This window comes from Cervus elaphus, chromosome 18 (assembly GCF_910594005.1).
Source record: "Cervus elaphus chromosome 18, mCerEla1.1, whole genome shotgun sequence".
In the NCBI taxonomy this organism is placed as follows: Eukaryota; Metazoa; Chordata; class Mammalia; order Artiodactyla; family Cervidae; genus Cervus; species Cervus elaphus.
Window position 1 is genome coordinate 12902977 of NC_057832.1, and position 21487 is coordinate 12924463.

Sequence of the window (21487 nt, forward strand, 5' to 3'; positions counted from 1 at the left end):
TTCTGTACCAATTACTTGACTGGTAATTAATTACTTTCAATTTTAAGTAAGTATTAATACAAGATGTATAATTCCTTCAGATATCTTTTTCAAAATTTACTTAATTTTGAAATTACAAAATTCTTGGTTATTTTAGTTCTCTATCAATTTTACTATTAGTTTTTCAATGTCCACAAAATTGAATTTGTTGCATTATCACCCTGTTTATTTAACTTATATGAAGAGTACATCATGAAAAATGCCAGGCTGTATGAATCACAAGTTGGAATCAAGATTTCCTGGAGAAATATCAACAAACTCAGATCTGCACATGATACCACTGTAATGACAGAAAGTGAAGAGGAGCTAAAGAGCCTCTTGATGAGAGTGAAAGAAGAGAGTGAAAAAGCTGGCTTGAATCTCGGGATTCAAAAAACTAAGGTCACGGCATTTGGCTCCATCTCGAGCTCCAAAATCACTGTGGATGGTAACTGCAGCCATGAAATTAAAAGACGTTTGATCCTTTGAAGGAAAGCTATGACAAACCTAGATAATGTGTTAAAAAGTAGAGACTTCACTGTGCCAACAAAGGTCTGTACAGTCAAAACTATGGTTATTTCAGGTGGTGCTAGGAGTAAAGAACCCTCCTTCCAATGCAGGAGACATAAGAAATGAGGGTTTGAATACTATGTTGGGAAGATCCCCTGGAGGAGAGCATGGTAACCCACTCTAGTATTCTTGCCTGGAGAATTCCATGAATAGAAGAGTCTGGTGGTCTATGTACCATAGGGTTGTGGAGTCAGACATGATTGAAGCGACTTAGCACACATGAATATATGGTGTTTTCAGTAGTCATACGAGAATTGGACCATAAAAAAGGCTGAATGCTGAAGAATTGATGCTTTCAAATTGTAGTGCTGGAGAAAACTCTTGAGAGTCACTTGGATAGCAAGGAGACCAAACCAGTCAATCTTAGAGGAAATTGACCCTGAATATTCATTGAAAGGAGTGTTGCTGAAGCTGAAGCTCTAATTATTTGGCCATCTGATGAGAAGAGCCAACTCACTGAAAAAGACTCTGATGCTGGGAAAGACTGAAGGCAAAGGAGAAGGGGTGACAGAAGATGAGATGATTAGTTAGCATCATGACTCAATGGACACGAATTTGAGCAATTTGGGGAGATAATGGGAGGACAGGGAAGCCTGGTGTACTGCAGTTCATGGGGTTGTAGAGAGGTACCCAACTTATATACAGAACAATAACAACATAGTTTTGGAAAATAATATTTTTAATTTATATTTGTTAATATCTCTAAATGCAAGGAGATCAAACCAGTCAATCCTAAAGAAAATCAACTCTGAATATTCACTGGAAGGACTGATGCTGAAGATTCAATACTTTGGCCACCTGGTGCAAAGAGGCAAGTCATTGGAAAAGACCCTGATGCTGGGAATGATTGAAGGTGGGAGAAGAAAAGGGCACAAGTGATGAGATAGTTGGATGGCATCACTGATTCAATGAACATGAGTTTGAGTAAACTCAGGGAGATCTCGAAGGACAGGCAAGCCTGGTGTCCTGCAGTTCTTGGGGTTGCAAAGAGTCAGACACTACTTAACAGCTGAAAAGCAACAAGATCTACAAGTCTCAGTCTTAATATGCTCTTCCTTTCTTGACATTAGATGACTATCTAAGTATTAGAGAAAATATTTAATAACAAATTTTACTTTCTTTATTTGTAGATCCAAGCCTGTACAATATCTACAATTTATTTTGGGTTTTCAGGGAAAATAAGTGTAATGAGTTAATGATTTTCTAGGTTTCTATTTAAATTTCCAGACAAATTATCAAACAAGACTTTGTATTACACACATTACTTGTTCTATAATATTATGCAGTTAGGGATCTATTGGAGGAAAAAATGAGAGGTTATTGCTTAAAAGATGTTATCTGAACTGGTGAGAGTGACTAGTTGACTGTTGTCATGGCTAAATTTAATATCCTACTGTTAGTAGTTTAGATGTGTTGCATAATTAAGAGAATAAGGAATACATGTTTTGTTCAAGGTCATAGACATTGCTAATGCTAAAGTTAAAAAAAATAAATAAAAGTAAGAATGCTGCCACTTAGAAATTCTTTGCACTGAAATGACATTAAAAATCAATGTGAGGAAAAATGGAAGGTCTCTCCATTACACTTGCTAACTAGGTCCTACACATAGTTAAAGAAAAGAATAAAGAGAATTTGAATAAGAATTTTGGAGTGAATAATTTCAGGTAATATATTTAGATAAAGGAAATGTTTTTTTTAGTTTCAGAGTTCTTATGTCTGGATTTAAGTGATTTTTCTATCAACAACCACAGACAATACTGGTACTTATCATTTGCAATATGTAATCTTTTAGAAATCCCTCCCACTATTTTCAAATTCCAAAATCCAACTTTAACTGAAAAGCTAAAGAGAGGAGTTTACTATTATCATAGATTCTAAGTTGGATTCAGAATTTTCTTTAGTGAACTTTTTACCAAACAGATAAAATAAGAACTACTTAAGGAACTAATTTCAACTAGTGGAGAAATGGGGAAGATGAATTTTCCAAAACTGATTTTGGAGTGTTAAGTAAGCTTTATAGAATCAACCTATATATATATATATATATATATATATATATATATATATATATTATATACCATTTATATCTATATATATTAGTTCAGTTGCTCAGTCGTGTCCAACTCTTTGTGATCCCATGAATCGCAGCACGCCAGGCCTCCCTTTCCATCACCAACTCCCGGAGTCTACTCAAACCCACAAGCATTGAGTCGGTGATGCAATCCAGCCATCTCATTTGTCATCCCCTTATCTTCCTGCCCCCAATTCTTCCCAACTTTAGGGTCTTTTCCAATGAGTCAGCTCTTTGCATCAGGTGGCCAAAGTTTTGGAGTTTCAGTTTCAACATCAGTCCTTCCAATGAACACCCAGGACTGATCTCCTTTAGGATGGACTGGTTGGGTCTTCTGGCAGTCCAAAGGACTCTCAAGAGTCTTCTCCAACACCACAGTTCAAAAGCATCAGTTCTTTGGTGCTCAGCTTTCTTCACCATCCAACTCTCACACCCACACATGACTACTGGAAAAACCATAGCCTTGACTAGATGGGAATTTTTTTGGCAAAGTAGTGTCTCTGCTTTAAAATATGCTGTCCAGGTTGGTCATAACTTTCCTTCCAAGGAGTAGGCATCTTTTAATGTCATGGCTGCAATCACCATATGCAGTGATTTTGGAGCCCCCAAAAATGAAGTATGACAATGTTTCCACTGTCTCCCCATCCATTTCCCATGAGGTGATGGGACCAGATGCCATGATCTTAGTTTTCTGAATGTTGAGCTTTAAGCCATCTTTTTCACTCTTCTCCTTCACTTTCATCAAGAGGTTTTTTAGTTCCTCTTCACTTTCTGCCATAAGGGTGGTGTCATCTGCATATCTGAGGTTATTGATATTTCTCCTGGCAATCTTGATTCCAGCTTGTGCTTCTTCCAGCCCAGCGTTTCTCATGATGTACTCTGCATATAAGTTAAATAAGCAGGGTAACAATATACGGCCTTGACATACTCCTTTTCCTATTTGAAACCAGTCTGTTGTTCCATGTCCAATTTTAACTGTTGCTTCCTGACCTGCATACAGGTTTCTTAAGAGACAGGTCAGATGGTCTGGTATTCCCATCTCTTTAAGAATTTTACACAGTTTATTGTGATCCACACAGTCAAAGGCTTGGCATAGTCAATAAAGCGGAAATAGATGTTTTTCTGGAACTCTCTTGCTTTTTCTACCATCCAGCAGATGTTGGCAATTTGATCTCTGGTTCCTCTGCCTTTTCTAAAACCAGCTTGAACATCTGGAAGTTCATGATTCATGTATTGCTGAAGCCTGCCTTTGAGAATTTTGAGCATTATTTTACTAGTGTGTGAGATCAGTGCAATTGTGCAGTAGTTCTTGCATTCTTTGGGATTGCCTTTCTTAGGGATTGGAATGAAAACTTTTCCATTCCTGTGGCCACTGCTGACATTTCCAAATTTGCTGGCATATTGAGTGCATCACTTTCACAGCATCATCTTTCAGGTTGAAATAGCTCAACTGGAATTCCATCACCTCCACCAGCTTTGTTCATAGTGATGCTTTCTAAGGCCCACTTGACTTCACATTCCAGGATGTCTGGCTCTATGTGAGTGATCACACCATTGCAATTATCTGGGTTGTGAAGATCTTACTGTACAGTTCTTTTGTTTATTCTTGCCACCTCTTCTTAATATCTCTGCTTCTGTTGGGTCCATACAATTTCTGTCCTTTATTGAGCCCATCTTTGCATGAAATGTTCCCTTTGTGTTTTTAATTTCCTTGATGAAATCACTAATCTTTCCCATTCTGTTATTCTCCTCTATTTCTTTGCAATGGTCGCTGGAAAGCTTTTTTATCCCTCCTTGCTATTTTTTGGAACTCTGCATTCAGATGGGAATATCTTTACTTTTCTCCTTTGCTTTTTGCTTCTACTCTTTTCACAGCTATTTGTAAGGCCTCCTCCAAAAGCCATTTTGCTTTTTTGCATTTCTTTTTGATGGGCATGGTTTTAATCCCTGTCTCTTGTACAGTGTCATGAACCTCCATCCATAGTTCATCAGGTGCTCTATCAGATCTAGTCCCTTGCATCTATTACTCACCTCCACTATATAGTCATAAGGGATTTGATTTAGGTCATACCTGAATGATCTAGTGGTTTCCCCCACTTTCTTCAATTTAAGTCTGAATTTGGCAATAAGGAGTTCATGATCTGAGCCATAGTCAGCTCCTGGTCTTGTTTTTGCTGATTGTATATAGCTTCTACATCTGTGGCTGCAAAGAATATAATCAATCTGATTTCGGTGTTGACTATCTGGTGATGTCCATGTGTAGAGTCTTCTCTTGTGTTGTTGGAAGAGGGTGTTTGCTATGACCAGTGTGTTCTCTTGGCAAAACCCTATTAGCCTTGCCCTGCTTTATTCTGTACTCCAAGGCCAAATTTGCCTATTACTCCAGGTGTTTCTTGACTTCCTACTTTTGCATTTCAGTCCCCTATAATGAAAAGGTCATCTTTTTGAGGTGTTAGTTCGAAAAGCTCTTGTAGGTCTTAATAGAACCATTCATCTTCAGTTTCTTCAGCATTACTAGTTGGGGCATATGCTTGGATTACCATGATACTGAATGGTTTGCCTTGGAAATGAACAGAGATCATTCTCTTGTTTTTGAGATTGCATCCAAGTACTGCATTTTGGACTCTTTTGTTGACCATGATGGCTACTCCATTTCTTCTAAGGGATTCCTGTCCACAGTAGTTGATAGAATGGTCATCTGAGTTAAATTCACCCATTCCAGTCCATTTTAGTTTGCTGATTCCTAGAATGTTGACATTCAGTCTTGCCATCTCCTGTTTGACCACTTCCAATTTGCCTTGATTCATGCACCTAACATTCAAGGTTCCAATGCAATATTGCTCTTTACAGCATCCGACCTTGCTTCTATCACCAGTCACATCCACAACTGGTGGTGTTTTTGCTTTGGCTCCATCTCTTCATTCTTTCTGGACTTATTTTCCCACTGATCTCCAGTAACATATTGGGTACCTACTGACCTGGGGAGTTCATATTTCAGTGTCGTATCTTTTTGTCTTTTCATACTGTTCATGGGGTTCTCAAGGCAAGAATACTGAAGTGGTTTGCCATTCCCTTCTCCAGTGGACAACATTCTGTCAGACCTCTCCACCATGGCCCATCTGTCTTGGGTGGCCCCACACGGCATGGCTTAGTTTCATTGAGTTAGACAAGGCTGTGGTCCATGTGAGCAGGTTGGGTAGTTTTCTGTGGTTATGGTTTCAGTGTGTCTGCCCTCTGATGCCCCCTTGCAACACCTACCCTCTTACTTGGGTTTCTCTTACTTTGGACGTGGGGTATCTCTTCACGGCTGCTCCAGCAAAGCACAGCCGCTGCTCCTTACCTTGAAAGACGGGTATCTTCTCACGGCCGCCCCTGCTGATCTTGAACGTGGAGTATCTCCTCTCGGCTCTCCTGCGCCCGCGCAGCCGCTGTTCCTTGGAGGCGGGGTTGCTCCTCTCGGCCGCCACCCCTGACCTCTGGCGTGTAGTAGCTCCTCTTGGCCGCCGCCCCTGAAGTCAGGCGTGGGGTAACTCCTCTTGGTCATGCCTCTGCATGGTCCATTGCGGCCACTGTGCTTCTGGTGGTGCAGATAGTAAAGCATATTTATATAATATGTATATTATATAACATACTTATATTATATATACATATATTTATGTTTACTGCAAAATGTAACAGATATCATTGAGGGCTTTTGCTCTAAGAAATAATGAATAATGTTTGAGCTCAGCCTGTCAGCCACACTAATGGATTATGACTTGGTCCCTGAGAGAAGCGTTCACTTCAGAACAACACTTTGATTAACCTGTTCAGGCCAAAATTACCAAAAGAATAAACTGCAGCAGAGAGAATCAAATGTTCCTCTGGGAAAATTCAGGAGCAAAAATCAAATTGACAGAGCTTGAGATTCTGAGATTCATCAGGCTTATGAAAGTTGAAAGTCATGAACCTTTTCAAAGTTGCGTGATGAAAGTGCTAGAGAAAATTTTCTGCAGAAACAGATGAGACTATTTACCATTTAATTTTACCACTGGGGTCCATGGTGAGTGTGAGTTCTCCATGATTCAGGGCTGGATGATATCATGTCTCATCAATTTGTAAAGCAGTGACATGCTTTATTAATAATATTCTTATTAACTCAGACAGGTTATTAATTTTAAAAAATTCCAAAAGAAATCAGCTTTGGAGATCTCTCTTGAACCCTGCCTGATGAACTAATATAAACATTAGCTTAGATTATATTTAAAGCCTTTTTGCTAAATCATATTACTGAGAAACTGCAAATTCCTTAAAATCTGACAAACTCCCAGGTGATACACTGAAATATGTGTGCTTTGTTCTCTTCTTTTTCTAAATATATTGATCATAATTTGGTACTGAAATTTGTGGATGAACTCATCATGCTCACCACAGACCCCAGGGGTAAAATTTATGGATGAGAACATCAGCTCGTTGATTTAAAAGTGTTGGCCTGTTCTATATTTTAGAAATTCACAGTAAAAAAAGGTAAAAGTAGGTTTCATACTCCACTTTAGACTAAGAATAATTGGAGAACATGTCTATTTTGTATTCTCAATCCTAATACAATCATTTTATTGTGGTAACTAGGCATTAGTTTCAAACTATTTCAATTGCTGGTTGGTTGATCACTATGTGGCTAGTTAACTTTTTGATAAAGAGATATTTATGGCTCCATTCCTAAATACTCCAGAAAATCCTTGGTAAACCAGAAAACCTGGTGAACCAAAAACTTTTCTAAATACACTAATATGTTGGTTCTTTCACTAAAGAGAGGTCACAAACTACAATTAATTTTGATACCAAAGCTACTTCCATGAACACACAGTATGTAATACAATTTAGTTCATATTGCTGACATAGTTAATGTATCTACTTTTTCATCAATGATGTAGCACACTCTGTAAAAGAGGTCACATGAATGTTTTGCATTTTGGATTGCATAGAAATCTAAGTCAGTTTATTTTCTTTTAATTTGGAATTTAGACATAATAATGTATAGGCTTAATCACCATTAGTTTCTTAAAGAATAACTCCAAAATCTATAATTTAATTTATTTTAACTAAATAAAACTTCTTTTCAGTGAATTATGTTACTCTGTAATATTTTTCATATATAAAATTAAAATTGATGTTTCCAAAATCATCAAAACTTCCTTTTAGTCATTTACACCAATTAGACAGTTTACTTCATGTTTTAAGCCAGTTTTAACATCATGCCCTGCAAGTTGTCTGCTTGATTTTTTTTTTTTTTCTTAGTGACCACAGTCATTTTGACATATCTGTGAGCCATACCCCATGTCCCTAAAACATCCCTGTGTCATGTTGGGGATTTCAGACGATAGGAGTATAGATGACTCAGTATCTCAGATTTAAAATAATTTATCTGTGACTAAATACCTGCCTCAAATGGAAACCCTATAAATAGATTATTTATTGTTTCCATCTATGAGGTCATTGTCTTGATCTTAGATGCCATGATCTTAGTTTTCTGAATGTCGAGCTTTAAGCCAGCTTTTTCACTCTCCTCTTTCACTTTCATCAAGAGGCTCTTTAGTTCTTTTCCACTTTCTTCCATAACGGTGGTGTCATCTGCCTATCTCAGGTTATTGATATTTCTCAAAGCAATCTTGATTCCATGTTGTGCCTCATCCAGCCCAAAATTTCACATGATGCACTCTGCATAGAAGTTAAATAAGCAGGGTGGCAATATACAGCCTTGACACACTCCTTTCCTGATTTGGAACCTGTCTGTTGTTTCATGTTCAGTTCTAACTGTTGCTTCTTGACCTGCATACAGGTTTCTCAGGAGGCAGGTAAGGTGGTCTGGTATTCCCATCTCTCTTCCACAGGATCATACTCCTGGCCCCACCGAACAAGTGGAGAGAGTGACCCTGACTGTGGGGTCATGGCAGAAACCTCCTAGGCGTCCGCCACTGCTGGCCCCATGGAGCTGCAGGCTTCTGTGAGAGGGACCCCCACTGCCTCTGCAGGCTAAGAGCCAGCGCTGCCTCCGAGCAGTGAGAGGTACGTCCTCCCTCTTTGCCTCTGCCTCCGCCTCCCGCCTGCATAGGCACCACTCTGGTTGCTCAGTCCTGCCTCAGATTCCACCTATAAGTGAAATCGTGTTTGTCCTTCTCTGTCTGGCTTATCCCTCAGAGGGCAGACAGAATGAAAACCACAGCCACAGAAAACTAACCAAACTGATCACGTGAATCACAGCCTTGTCTAACTTAATGAAACTATGAGCAACGCTGTGTACGGCCACACAAGACGGTCAGGCCATGGTGGAGCATTCTGACAGAACGTGATCCACTGGAGAAGGGAATAGCAAACCACTTCAGTATTCTGCCTTGAGAACCCCATGAACAGACTGAAGGTAGCTGGCAAAAAATGGCTCCTCAATGAGGTTTGTGATGCATCACCAAGGAAAAGAAAACGGAGAGAGAGAAAAGATTTGAAATGTCAGGAACTTTCACTTTTTGTAGATCTTTTACTTTTCTCAAAGTCTTCTGGTCGCAAATTCCAAAACATGGAGTAAATGCATACTAGAGCTGGTTACATTGCAAACAATTAAAAAAAAAAAAAAAAAAGTCAGTTTTAGTGTGGCTTCATTCAGCCCATTTGGCTTCCACTGAATATTCTGGTTCATGTCGGCCAGTTTCCTGACACATGGCATTGATTTAGTGTATGGCTACCAGACCTTCTCCTCTGACACTCACAATACTTTGGATACATTGACTTAGAGGTTTCCTTAACTGACTTCTACTCCAACACTCCACCCTACACTTCTCTGCCTTAACCATAGCAGTGTCAATGTTCCAATCCCTAGGAAATTACCCTTCTGGATTTGGAATGCCCTATGTGGGCCAGACAACAGTATTTGCATTAATCTCAACAGAAATAGTAGAGGAAAGATATTATGATGACCAAAGGAAAGATACAGTGATGACCAAAGAGATGTTTATTGCTTCAAGTTTAGTGATTTTTTTTTTTTAATATAGAAATAAGTTAGTTTCCCACTAGGAAAAGCTTAGGAAAAATACATTTCCCAAAATAAGTTGCAGAAATCCAATAATTAGTTACTCCTAATGCAATTTTCTTTTTATTCTATGCATTAATACTAATGAATCTGTAATCACAACTATCTAAAATAAGGAACAAAACATATAAAAGAAAAGCTAAGTTGTAGCCCATTTATAGTTACAGTTAGATCCAGGAAATAAATTTATTAGATACTATCCCTTTAGAATTTATCAAAGCAAACAAACATTGTTTAAATAAATGTACTTTAAGAGATAAGTTGAACTCTAGTCAAGTTTTATTTTCATTATCTTGTGAATAATTGGGCTTCCCAGGTGGCACTAGCGGTAAAGAACTCTCCTATTGATGCAGGAGATGCAAAGAGACTCCGGTTTGATTTTTAGGTCAGGAAGATCCTCTGGAGGAGGTGTGGCAACCCACTCCAGTATTCTTGCCTGGAGAATCTCATAGGCAGAGGAGCATGGTGGGCTGTGGTCCATAGGGTTGCAAAGAGTTGGACAGGACTTTAGCGACTTAGCATGCACACTACTCAAGTTTTATTTTCAGTATCTTGTGAATAGTTAACACGTGTGTCTTCTATGGGGCTTCCAAGGTGGCTCAGTTGGTAAAGAGTCTGCCTGCAATGCAGGAGACCCAGGTTTGATCCCTGGGTTGGGAAGATCTCCTGGAGAAGGAAATAGCAAACCACCCCAGTATTCTTGTTTTGGAGAATCCCATGGACAGAGGAGCCTATAGGCCGTGGGGTCACAAGAGTCGGACATTGAGGTTAAACACACCCATTTCACTGGATTTCTGACAGGATTAAATGACAAAAAGAAGAGCAAACCCTCAGCATATAGAAATGGTCATTAGTTAACATTATTATTTCAGTCACGATAAATCTAAAGCTGAAGACCTATAAAGCACCAAAGGCTTACTATTAGAAAACAGAAGAGTCAAGAATAGCACACAGAATTTCTTACTATCAACTTCTATGGCCACAATGATGATACTATATCCTGTGGGTAATTTGTAAGAGTAGATTTTTTTTTTTTTTTCTTTCTATCTGCACTGTTTCACTTTGTGGCCAGCTTGGGTCATGGAACCTTGGGCCACAAATTTGTTTTCAGAAAAGGAACTATAAGAGTGTGAGTAGAAAGCAAAGGTAGTACATTTCAGTGTTTGAAGCTTAAATCTATGAGTCCATCAGATAATTTAAGAACTAGTTGTGATAAATTACAATAAAATGTATTCTTTCTTTGTTAACTGACTGTGACTGCTAAGGAACCAGGAACACATGAAGAGGTCAGTGTACAGAGTGAGATCTCTGGGCATTGTTCATGATAGTGATGAGTTCTGGGGAAAGGTGTGACAGAACCCTCTCTCTTTGGGTTTAGGGATATGTGAGGAGGCCTTAGTTACTGGGTGGACCAGAAAATGGATTTCCAAGAGGAGGTGTCCCTTATGTGGGTGGTGTTACAGACACATTGGGGGGATGGTGATGTAAAGGTCTAGTTCTGTGAGAGATGGAGATAGCTCCCTTATGTGTGTTCATGAGTTCACACAGAAGTATTAGTGAAGTAAACCAGAAAGATAAAGATTACAGCATACTAACACATATATATGGAATTTAGAAAGATGGTAATGATAACCCTATATGCAAAAACAGAAAAAGAGACACAGAAGTACAGAACAGACTTTTGAACTCTGTGGGAGAAGGTGAGGGTGGGATGTTTTGAAAGAACAGCAGGTATATTATCTATAGTGAAACAGATCACCAGCCCAGGTAGGATGCATGAGACAAGTGCTCAGGCCTGGTGCACTGGGAAGACCCAGAGGAATCGGGTGGAGAGGGAGGTGGGAGGGGGGATCGGGATGGGGAATACGTGTAACTCCATGGCTGATTCATGTCAATGTATGACAAAACCCACTGAAATGTTGTGAAGTAATTAGCCTCCAACTAATAATAATAATAATAATAAATAAATAAAAAAGAAATAAAAAAAAGAAATGTCCTTCCTTTGTCTTTTAACTCTGAAATTAGCTGAGACAGAACTGGTTATGTGGTTCCTCAGACTATTGGATTGGGGGGGGGGGGTATTATGAGTTATTCCAATAACTCATATATCTCTGAGGAGATACTGTTGACAGATCTAAGGACCACACAGGTTAACTTCCTTTTGAAAGAGTAAGGTAGCAGAGAATCCAGTCCTCTCAGACAGAGAGTAAAAGACATCATTCCTGCAAGTGTTGAGGTCACAGCTGGAGAGATGAGAGATTTAGGCACATATCCTCAGGCAATTGAAAGAACTTAGAAATCTCTGAATTTGACTAAATTTCTTGGAAAAGGTTAAGCAGTTTGGGCCCATGACAATATTTAGTTAAAGATTAAAATATATATATATATTGTTGTATAACTGAGTTCTAACTACAAAGTCTGTATACATTCTTTGGCTCATTTCTTTTTTTGAAACTCTGGATAAAGTTGGGTCATAATAATCAATAATAATGAATAAAAAATTACAGTATTTAAGTTTTCACTTTAAAATTCCTTCCTTTTCCTCAGGCAGAATGAAAAAAAAAAAAAAAACTCTACAATTTGTTTTGGAATATTTTTGATATGCTAATTCCCTACTACCAGTTTGGAATATCTCACCTTCTACAAACTTTGAAGCATGGGTAATCCTTCAATATTTCAATATTTTCTTCCTTGCATGCAGAAAAGGAAAATATGACTTCCAGAAGCCAAAGAAAAGAATCCCTTCAACTCTTAGGCAATATATAATTTCACAGAAGCTAGAAGAAATATAGTCTGGTAAAGCTAATGAGAAATAGCAAAGAAAGTGAATCTTGACCTCATGATTACTAAAGAAAGTGACATTTTTGTGTGTATATAGTTGAGGAAAGAATACTTGCTTGATGATGAAAATCCTTAGATTAATTTTAAACACACAATCATTAAAATTTCAATAAATATTTTAAATTATTTTTAAAGGTCACATATTTGCTAGCTGTTCCATTTTCATGTTTATTTTTGCTTTTATTATCAATCCTTAGATGAAATTTAACAATGACATAAATAAAAATCTATATTCAAAATGAAGAAAGAAAGAAAGAGAATGTATACATAACAATCCAGTGTCTATATTTCAAATTAATAAAAAAAGAAAAAAAGCATCTAAGTAGTTTGGCTTTGAGAGAAAGCACTTGATGCTTGCAGTTTTAACTCAGGTGTGTCAAATAAAGTTACATAGTAGCCTATGGCAGCTTTCTCAGAGTTATCATCAGGGCATTGTAAACCTCTGAGTAGCAGCATTTTACAAAAATAGACAATGAATCAGGGTTTTCATAAAGAGATATTTATTCAGTTCTTCAATAATAATGTTTCTTGGAATACCTTGTGGGGCTTTAAAAAAAAAAAATTACACAAACTTTCTCTAGCCTGTGAGAGAAAAAAAAAACAGTATTTTATTTTTGCAATACATTTAATTGTTAATATGTTAAAGCTACACTGAATAAAAGTCATCTACACAATGAAATTTCCATTCACAGCTAGACTTCTCACACTCTTCTCTAACCTCTTATAATTTTTAGCATTTACAAATGATTGGAAGACTCTACAAGATATCTTAAAATATGACAAAATTTTTAGATACACACTAGTCACACAAAATATTTTAAATGAATATTCATATCAGTGAAAATGTATAGAGAATGATACACAACTTTCATAACCAGGAATACATTTCCATTTTCATAGAATTGTTATTTTCCAATAGATCAACTTGCATATCTTAGCTCAATGCAAGTCCCTTTCAAATGAATGAGACCAAATATGTTTTAAAGAGTAAATGGTCAATGCATGTGTATTATAAAAGTAATCTGAGCAGGTTATATCAATAACTGAGATGGATGGATGCAAGTAAATTTTAATCAAGATATTATCTACATTCAGGATTAAATGATTTTAGTGAAGGGATATAGATTTGTAATTTCACAATGAACTTAACCCAAAAGTTTCTACATGAGTCACAAAAAAAAAAAATAATAATAACTTTTTTTAGTTTAGAATTAAGAATATCTCGTCTAGTTTTTTTGTTTTTTTTTTTTCCTCAAAAAGCTACTTAGGAAACTCTGTCCAATATTCTGCAATAGTCTACATGGAAAAATAACCTAAAAAAGAGTAGATATATGTCCATGTATAAATGACTTGGGCTTCCCTGGTAGCTCAGCTGGTAAAGAATCTGCCTGCAATGTCGGATACTTGGGTTTGACCCCTGGGTTGGGAAGATCCCCTGGAGGAGGACATGGCAACCCACTCCAGTACTCTTGCTTGGAGGATCCCCATGGACAGAGGGGCCTGGTGGGCTACAATCCATGGTGTTCCAAAGAGTTGGACACCACTGAGTGATTAAGCACAGCACAGCATAAATGATTTACTTTGCCGTACACCTAAAACTAACGCAACATTGTTAATCAGCTATGTACCAATATAAAACATTTTAAAAACCTACTTATGATAAATAAACCAAATTGTATTAGAGATGACTAAAATAAGTTTTTGACTGACTACAAGGCTAAACGCTTACTGTAAAGAAGTAAAGAGCCGTCTGCTGCACTGTGATAGAGCACATAGAAACCTGTCCACAGCGTCACACGGGCAGAAGATGTGAGTGAAATTACCCAGTAAACTTAGGATTCCAGTGTGAGGCAGAATCTAATTGTAATAGCTGATGTTTTGAAACAACCTGTAAGACCATCCATTTAGAATTCTCCAACAAAACATGAGCATTCATTTTATGATGAAGTATTTCACAGTCTTTAAAAATAAGAAAACTATTTCCCTGCAGGATATTTCATTAAGCAGATTAGAAATGATGCGAATGGCGTAAAGGTAAAGAGTATTTTACATTTTTATGAGAAACCATGGGAAATAAAAATGCTCACAATATTGCTTATTTTTGCTAAAAGTAGTGAAGTTTTCATAAAAGCTAAAAGATACAATTACATACTAGAGGAAGATGGAACTGAAATGACAAGTATAAAAGGAAAACTGAGGATGACAATCAATAAAATGTTGACTTTTGAGACTTATAAATGTCTGGTGTAGTCAAAAGTATAAAGCAGCAAGTCCTAAAATAAAACAGAAATAAGTGAGCATAATGGAACATCAAATAAGCAACATACTTACTCAGAGAAAAGAGTAATTCTAAGGAAGTAAACATAGAGCCCATTCTTAGCAGGCATGGTCCAAGAATAGGAACTGAAAATGTATCTGACACTTCACCTAGAAGATCTATTTGTAAGAATCATATTAGTATTGATATGATAGTTATGAACATTGAAGAATAAAACACAAAGTGAATATATCAGTGTTGTTAGCTTTGGAAAAAAAAAAAAAAAAGAAATTGAGGTCTCACTATAGGAGAAAGGATAAAAAATATAAAATCAAAAGGTGTTAAAAAACACAATAATAGAATATTTGAATTTCAAATATTATTTAGATTTATGATTACAAAAACATATTTTCACATACAATTCACTGAAAAAGCCAACAAAGATATCATAGCATTCCACATGCTTAATGCCTCTATTTCTTCTTGTCCTTTTTTTTTTTTTTTTCCAATGAGTTTTATTTCTATCAGACCCATAAATGCAAAGACTATGTCACACTAACACTGGGTTGGTGCAGTCAGTCAACCTTAAAATAACAACAGTGACAATGTCTTCCCATAATTATCTCCATGATGTCATCCTCAAAGGTTATAGTGTGTGTAATATGTTGACTCTCACTAAACTTCTCATATGTATCATATTTTAATTTGTGTAAGTTGGAGAAGACTCTTGAGAGCCCCTTGGACTGCGAGGAGATCCAACCAGTCCATCCTAAAGATCAGTCCTGGGTGTTCATTGGAAGGACTGATGCTGAAGCTGAAACTTCAATACTTTGGCCACCTCATGCAAAGAGTTGACTCATTGGAAAAGACCCTGATGCTGGGAGGGATTGGGGGCAGGAGGAGAAGAGGGCGACAGAGGATGAGATGGCTTGATGGCATCACCGACTCGGTGGGCATGAGTTTGAGTAAACTCCGGGAGTTGCTGATGGACAGGGAGGCCTGGCGTGCTGTGATTCATGGGGTCTCAAAGAGTCCGACACGACTGAGCGACTGAACTGAGCTGAACTGAAGTTCCTCTAAAACTTGTTTTCAAACTATCCAATATCAGTCATATGTTAATCTTAATTTCTAAGTCTCACTCTCTACTAAAAGGAAACATGGTCTATGGGTGAATAATTGCTATTCATTCTTTGTCAACTGAACTTATATTATTCCATGTTTTCTTTTTTTTCCCCTTGGCAGAAGAAAACTTAAATGTCGATTTCAAATCGACTAAGTCTTTTTCAGCTATTTTAGATTTTTAAGACTCCCCTCCCTACTCTGTTAAGCTAAGATGTAACTCTAAAGAACTTTATGTGAAAAATGCATAAAAAGAGATGCTTTACAGAAATGTTTGATACTTTATCCTTTAAAAATATTCCACACTATACTTAAAAATAAATACTATTTAAGCTAAATATTGGAGAAGGCAATGGTGACCCACTCCAGTACTCTTGCCTGGAGAATCCTATGAACAGAGGAGTCTGGTAAGCTACAGTCCATGGGGTCTCGAAGAGTTGGACATGACTGAGCAGCTTCACTTTCACTTTTCACTTTCATGCATTGGAGAAGGAAATGGCAACCCACTCCTGTGTTCTTGCCTGGAGAATCCCAGGGACAGGGGAGCCTGGTGGGCTGCCGTCTATGGGGTTGCACAGAGTCAGACACTACTGAAGAGACTTAGCAGAAGCAGCAGCAGCAAGCTAAATATGAAAAGGAAAAAAAAAATTACAAAAATGTTAGATGAAAATATGAAGACTTGTTTTTTAATCTATGACTTCATAGAACTTTCTGAAGCTGGGAATAAAACTGATAAGAAATAGAGTTATCGACAATTTCAAGATAAGTTGATGTAAGAAATTATGATCAGCTGTAAAAGAATAGGAGAAAATGTTTTCAGTAGAAAAAAATATGGATAGAATCAATACTTAAAATATTTCAAAGGACATTATAAATTAGTAAGGAAAAATTATCAACTCAAGGATAAAAATGGACACAGAATATGGCCATTCAATCCAGAGAAAAATTGGAAATAGAGAATATAAGACAAATAACTTCATTTATCAAGACAATTCAAGTTAAAACAATGGCAAATTAGTGTCTTTTCTTGATTATTTAATCAGTCAATTTCTGGAAAAGCAATCATATGTTGTCTTGGAGAGGTTGTTGAGAATCAGTCATTTGATAAAACTTTATATTGGATGCTTTGTTTTGCAAAATAATCTGACAGCACCCAGCAAAAATGTAAGATACTTTCTAAACTAACAAAATTGCCTAGTAGGGATTCACCATGCTGCAATATGATGGGTCATGGAGATAACAGAGATGATATAAATTGATGTGGGATGACCTGGAAAGAACAGTTTAGCACAATTTTGTGAGTTAGAAATTGTACATCCTCTATGAAACAACGGAGACAGTGACGGTGCATGTGCTAAAAGCTGCGGTTTCCTGGTCTGGTCTGGGCACACTGAGTCCCCAAGACCTTTTTCTATTGGTCTATGATTTCAGAGCTGTTTTCATAGTAGAACCAAGATGCTTTATTTTACATTTTCAGTGTGTTAACATTTGAACTCATGGTGGAAAAGTCACGTGAGTGACACTGCGTGCTGGCATCTCAGCACAAAGGCATTGTCACCGACCTGCACTAGTGACTGTGTTATTCATCGTTACACATGTTTGGAAAATTTGGTAGTATTTATTACCACTATAAAATGTGAGTTTTCAAATGATAGCTAAAATTTTGAAAAGCAATGTATATTAACCATCATGAACCTAATAGTTTCCTTCCACTTACAGACTTTTCTTATGAGGTCAGTATGGGTACTAGCAAATTTGACCTTTTAAAAATATTTTTTTTTATGAAGATGTCAACACTTAGAAGAGTTGCATTACTTGATGAGCCAATATTTTCTAAATAACCAACATAAATGAATTTACTAAATCATGAATAGGTTAAAGATCATTCAAAGTTCAAGATAAATCAGTCCATTTTGATGAACAGAGACAAATATTCACTAATCCAATATTGCAATTAAGTTTTGAGAATTTACTGCTTCTTGAGTTTAGTAGTATCAAAGGATACCTGTAATTGTATGAAAAAGATATTAAGATACTTCTCCACTTGTTTGCTGAAACTGAGACTCTCTTCCATTTTTCTCATGTTTGTTCATTTGTATTTTATTGTTTATGTATGGACTAATATAATATTTCCCTCTCTATGTCTGACTTATTTCACTAAGAATAACACCTTCTGGGTCCATCTATGCTCTCACACAATGGCAAGATTTCATCCTTTTTGTAGCTGGGAGATATGTCATTGTGTATATCTATGTATCACATCTTTTTCGTTCATCTATTGACAATCCCTTAGGTTGTGTCCATGCCTTGGCTAACGTAAATAATGCTGCAATTAACATAAGGGTATGTATAACTTTTCTAATTAGTGTGTTTGTTTTCTTCAGATAAATAGGCTGCAGTGAAGTTTTTAGATCATATGGTGGGGAACGAAGGAAATAAATGAGGGAGATTAAGAGGTATTGAGTCATAGGTGTGAAATGTACAGAGTGGGGAATACAGTCAATAATTATGTATTTGTGTGCTGACTAGACTATTGTGGTGATCATTTTGAAAGATATAAAAATATCAATTCACTAGTTCTATGAAAGTGACTTCATGGTGTTGTAGGTCAGTTATACTTCAAAAACAAACTTATAGAAATAGAGATCAGATTTATGGTTATATGAGGTGAGTGTGGGGAAGGGTGTATGAACGAAAACTGTCAAAATGTATAAATTACAGTTAAATAAGTATTAGAAAAATAATGTACAACATGATAAATATAGCTAACATGGCTGTATGTTAAATATGAAGGTTGTTAAGGGAATAAATTTTAAGAGTTCTCATCACAAGAAAAATACTTTTTTCAATTTAATTTTGTATAATATGAGGTAATGGATGTTCATTAAACTTACTTTGATAATCATCTTATGATGCCTATAAATTGTCATTATGTTGTATACCTTAAAGTTGCACAGTGTGCATGTCAATTATATTTCAATAAAATTAGAAAAAATTAAATGCGAAAAAAGAAAGATAGTTCTTCATTTGTCAGGTGCATATCTGTGTGAAACCTGACTTTCACTTACTCAGCCAAATAATGTATTTTGACAAAATTAGTATAGAAACAGATAGCAAAATAGAGTTGCCTCTATTACACCAAATATTAGAGATTTGCAAAATCACTAAATAAAATAAATTCAATATTCTCAACAAAAAGGAATTGTTGCTTTGCAAAATATAATCAAATTTTCATAAAAACTTACTATTTATATCAAAATATAGTGAGTTTATTTTTATTTCAAATGGATGCATAAATATTTTAATTATCATTTTTAATCTTCAGTTTGTAAATATTGATATCATATACCATATATGAATGGAGACTCTGAGGTCTTCAATAACTTTAAAATTGTCTAGAGACCAACATGCTTGAGAACCTCTTAGACAAACTCATGCAGTTGTTCAACAGAGTATATATTCATAGTCATATATGAAAATGCATGTTCATATCAATATTCTTTGTAATATCTTGAATTGTGTACAGTTCAATGGTCTTCAATACTGGACTAGAATAAGTTGTAGTTGATCCATACAATAGAACAGCCCAATGTCAGTGACAAATGTCATATATTAAATGAAACAAACAAGACAAACACATCTAATGTAGTTTCACAGATCATAAAAATATAAAAATAAGAATAATGTGGTCATGGAAAAAGTAATCAGAGTAACCAGTACTTTGTGACTGAGGTCAGGCATATATAAAACGTTAGGGCTGTTGGCAATGTCAAACTTACTTGACTCTTTGGTGTTACATGGGTGAGCAGTTTATAATGAATTATCCAATAAACCCTCTATGCTCTATGTTAATTCAGAACAGTATTAGTTTAGCTACTGTTAGTGACATATTTTCCCACTGATTGGTTGATTTCATTCCTTATTATAATCACAACGTTGAAAAAATGTAACAAGGTGGATTTCAGAGTGCACCACACTGGATGCAAAATCTAACTTCACCACTTACTAGGAGAAGAAATTTAGCCAAGTTATTTCACCTTTCAGAATTTCATGCTTTACTTTTGCTAAGCTAAGGATAAAAAGAAAATAACTTCACAGAGCTGATATTTCAAGATGAGACAATAGAAAAATTGATGGAGACAGGTAGGTGTGCACATCCTCTCTTCCTCTTTTTGTCCTTAAAGGCATCTATGAATCTTCATATTTTCTGGAATGCAGGGTTGCTTCATGCAGCAGGCATGAGTGAACTGTCCTCTGAATTCACTGAGTTCCTTGTCACTGCAGGGAAGTTCTGCTAAGATTGTAGAGAGAAAGCTGGATGGAAAGAAAATTGTTATCAAGGTACAGAGGGTCATTGTCACCAGGTAATTAAAAATCAAGCAGTCCAGTCAGAAAGTCAACAAGGAATCTGACTGTAAGAAAAAGCAGCTGAGAGGTAGTCCCTGGCCAGCACCACTGAGCAGTAGGTCTTATGGACCTGCTCAGGAAGTAACAGCATGAAACAGTAGGAAAGGCTGAAAGATATGACACTGAAAGATGAACTCCCCAGGTTAGTAGGTGCCCAGTGTGCTACTGGAGAAGGGTGGAGAAATAAATCCAGAAAGAATGAAGAGATGGAGCCAAAGCAGACAAAAAAAAAAAAAGCCCAATTGTAGATGGGACTGGTGATGGAAATCAAGTCCAATGCTGTAAAGAATAATAATGCATAGGAACCTGGAATGTTAGGTCCGTTAATCAAGATAAGTTGGAAGTGGTCAAACAGGAGATGGCAAGAATAAACATCGACATTTTAGGTATCAGCGAAATAAAATGGCCTGGAATGGGCAAATTTAATTCAGATAAAAATCATATTTGCTTCCTTTCAGTTCAGTCAGTCATGTCTGACCGTTTGCAATGCCATGAACTGCAGCACGCCAGGCCTCCCTCTCCAGCACCAACTTCCCGAGCCTACTCCAGCTCATGTCCATCATGTCGGTGATGCCATCCAACCGTCTCACTCTCTGTCATCCCCTTCTCCTCACGCCTTCAATCTTTCCCAGAATCAGGGTCTTTTCCAATAAGTCAGATCTTTGCATCAGGTGGCCAAAGTATTGGAGTTTCAGCTTCAGCATCAGTCCTTCCAATGAATATTCAGGACTGATTTCCTTTAGGATTGACTGGTTGGATCTCCTTGCAGTCCAAGGGACTCTCAAGAGTCTTCTCCAACACCATGGTTCAAAAGCATCAATTCTTCTGTGCTCAACTTTCTTTATAGTCCAACTCTCACATTCATACATGACTACTCTAAAAACCATAGCTTTGACTAGATGGACCTTTGTTGGTAAAGTAATGTATCTGCTTTTTAATATGCTGTCTAGATTTGTTATAGCTTTTCTTCCAAGAAGCAAGGTTTTTTTTTTTTTTTTTTTTTTTTAATTTCTTGGCTATAGTCACCACCTGCAGTGATTTTGGAACCCCCAAAAATAGTCTGTCACTGTTTCCATTGTTTCCCCATTTATTTGCCATGAAGTGATGGGACTGAAAGCCATGATCTTAGTTTTCTGAATGTTGA

General features: G+C 36.7%; 1 long non-coding RNA gene across 1 annotated transcript; it reads right to left on the minus strand.

Annotated features, from left to right (window-relative positions):
• Positions 1-294: 294 nt before the first annotated feature.
• Positions 295-14636, minus strand: LOC122674277. The gene is made up of 3 exons (XR_006334944.1): positions 14626-14636; positions 4273-4277; positions 295-440 (listed from the first exon to the last, which is right to left on the minus strand). It is a non-coding gene; the product is annotated as an uncharacterized LOC122674277 (long non-coding RNA).
• Positions 14637-21487: the final 6851 nt, after the last annotated feature.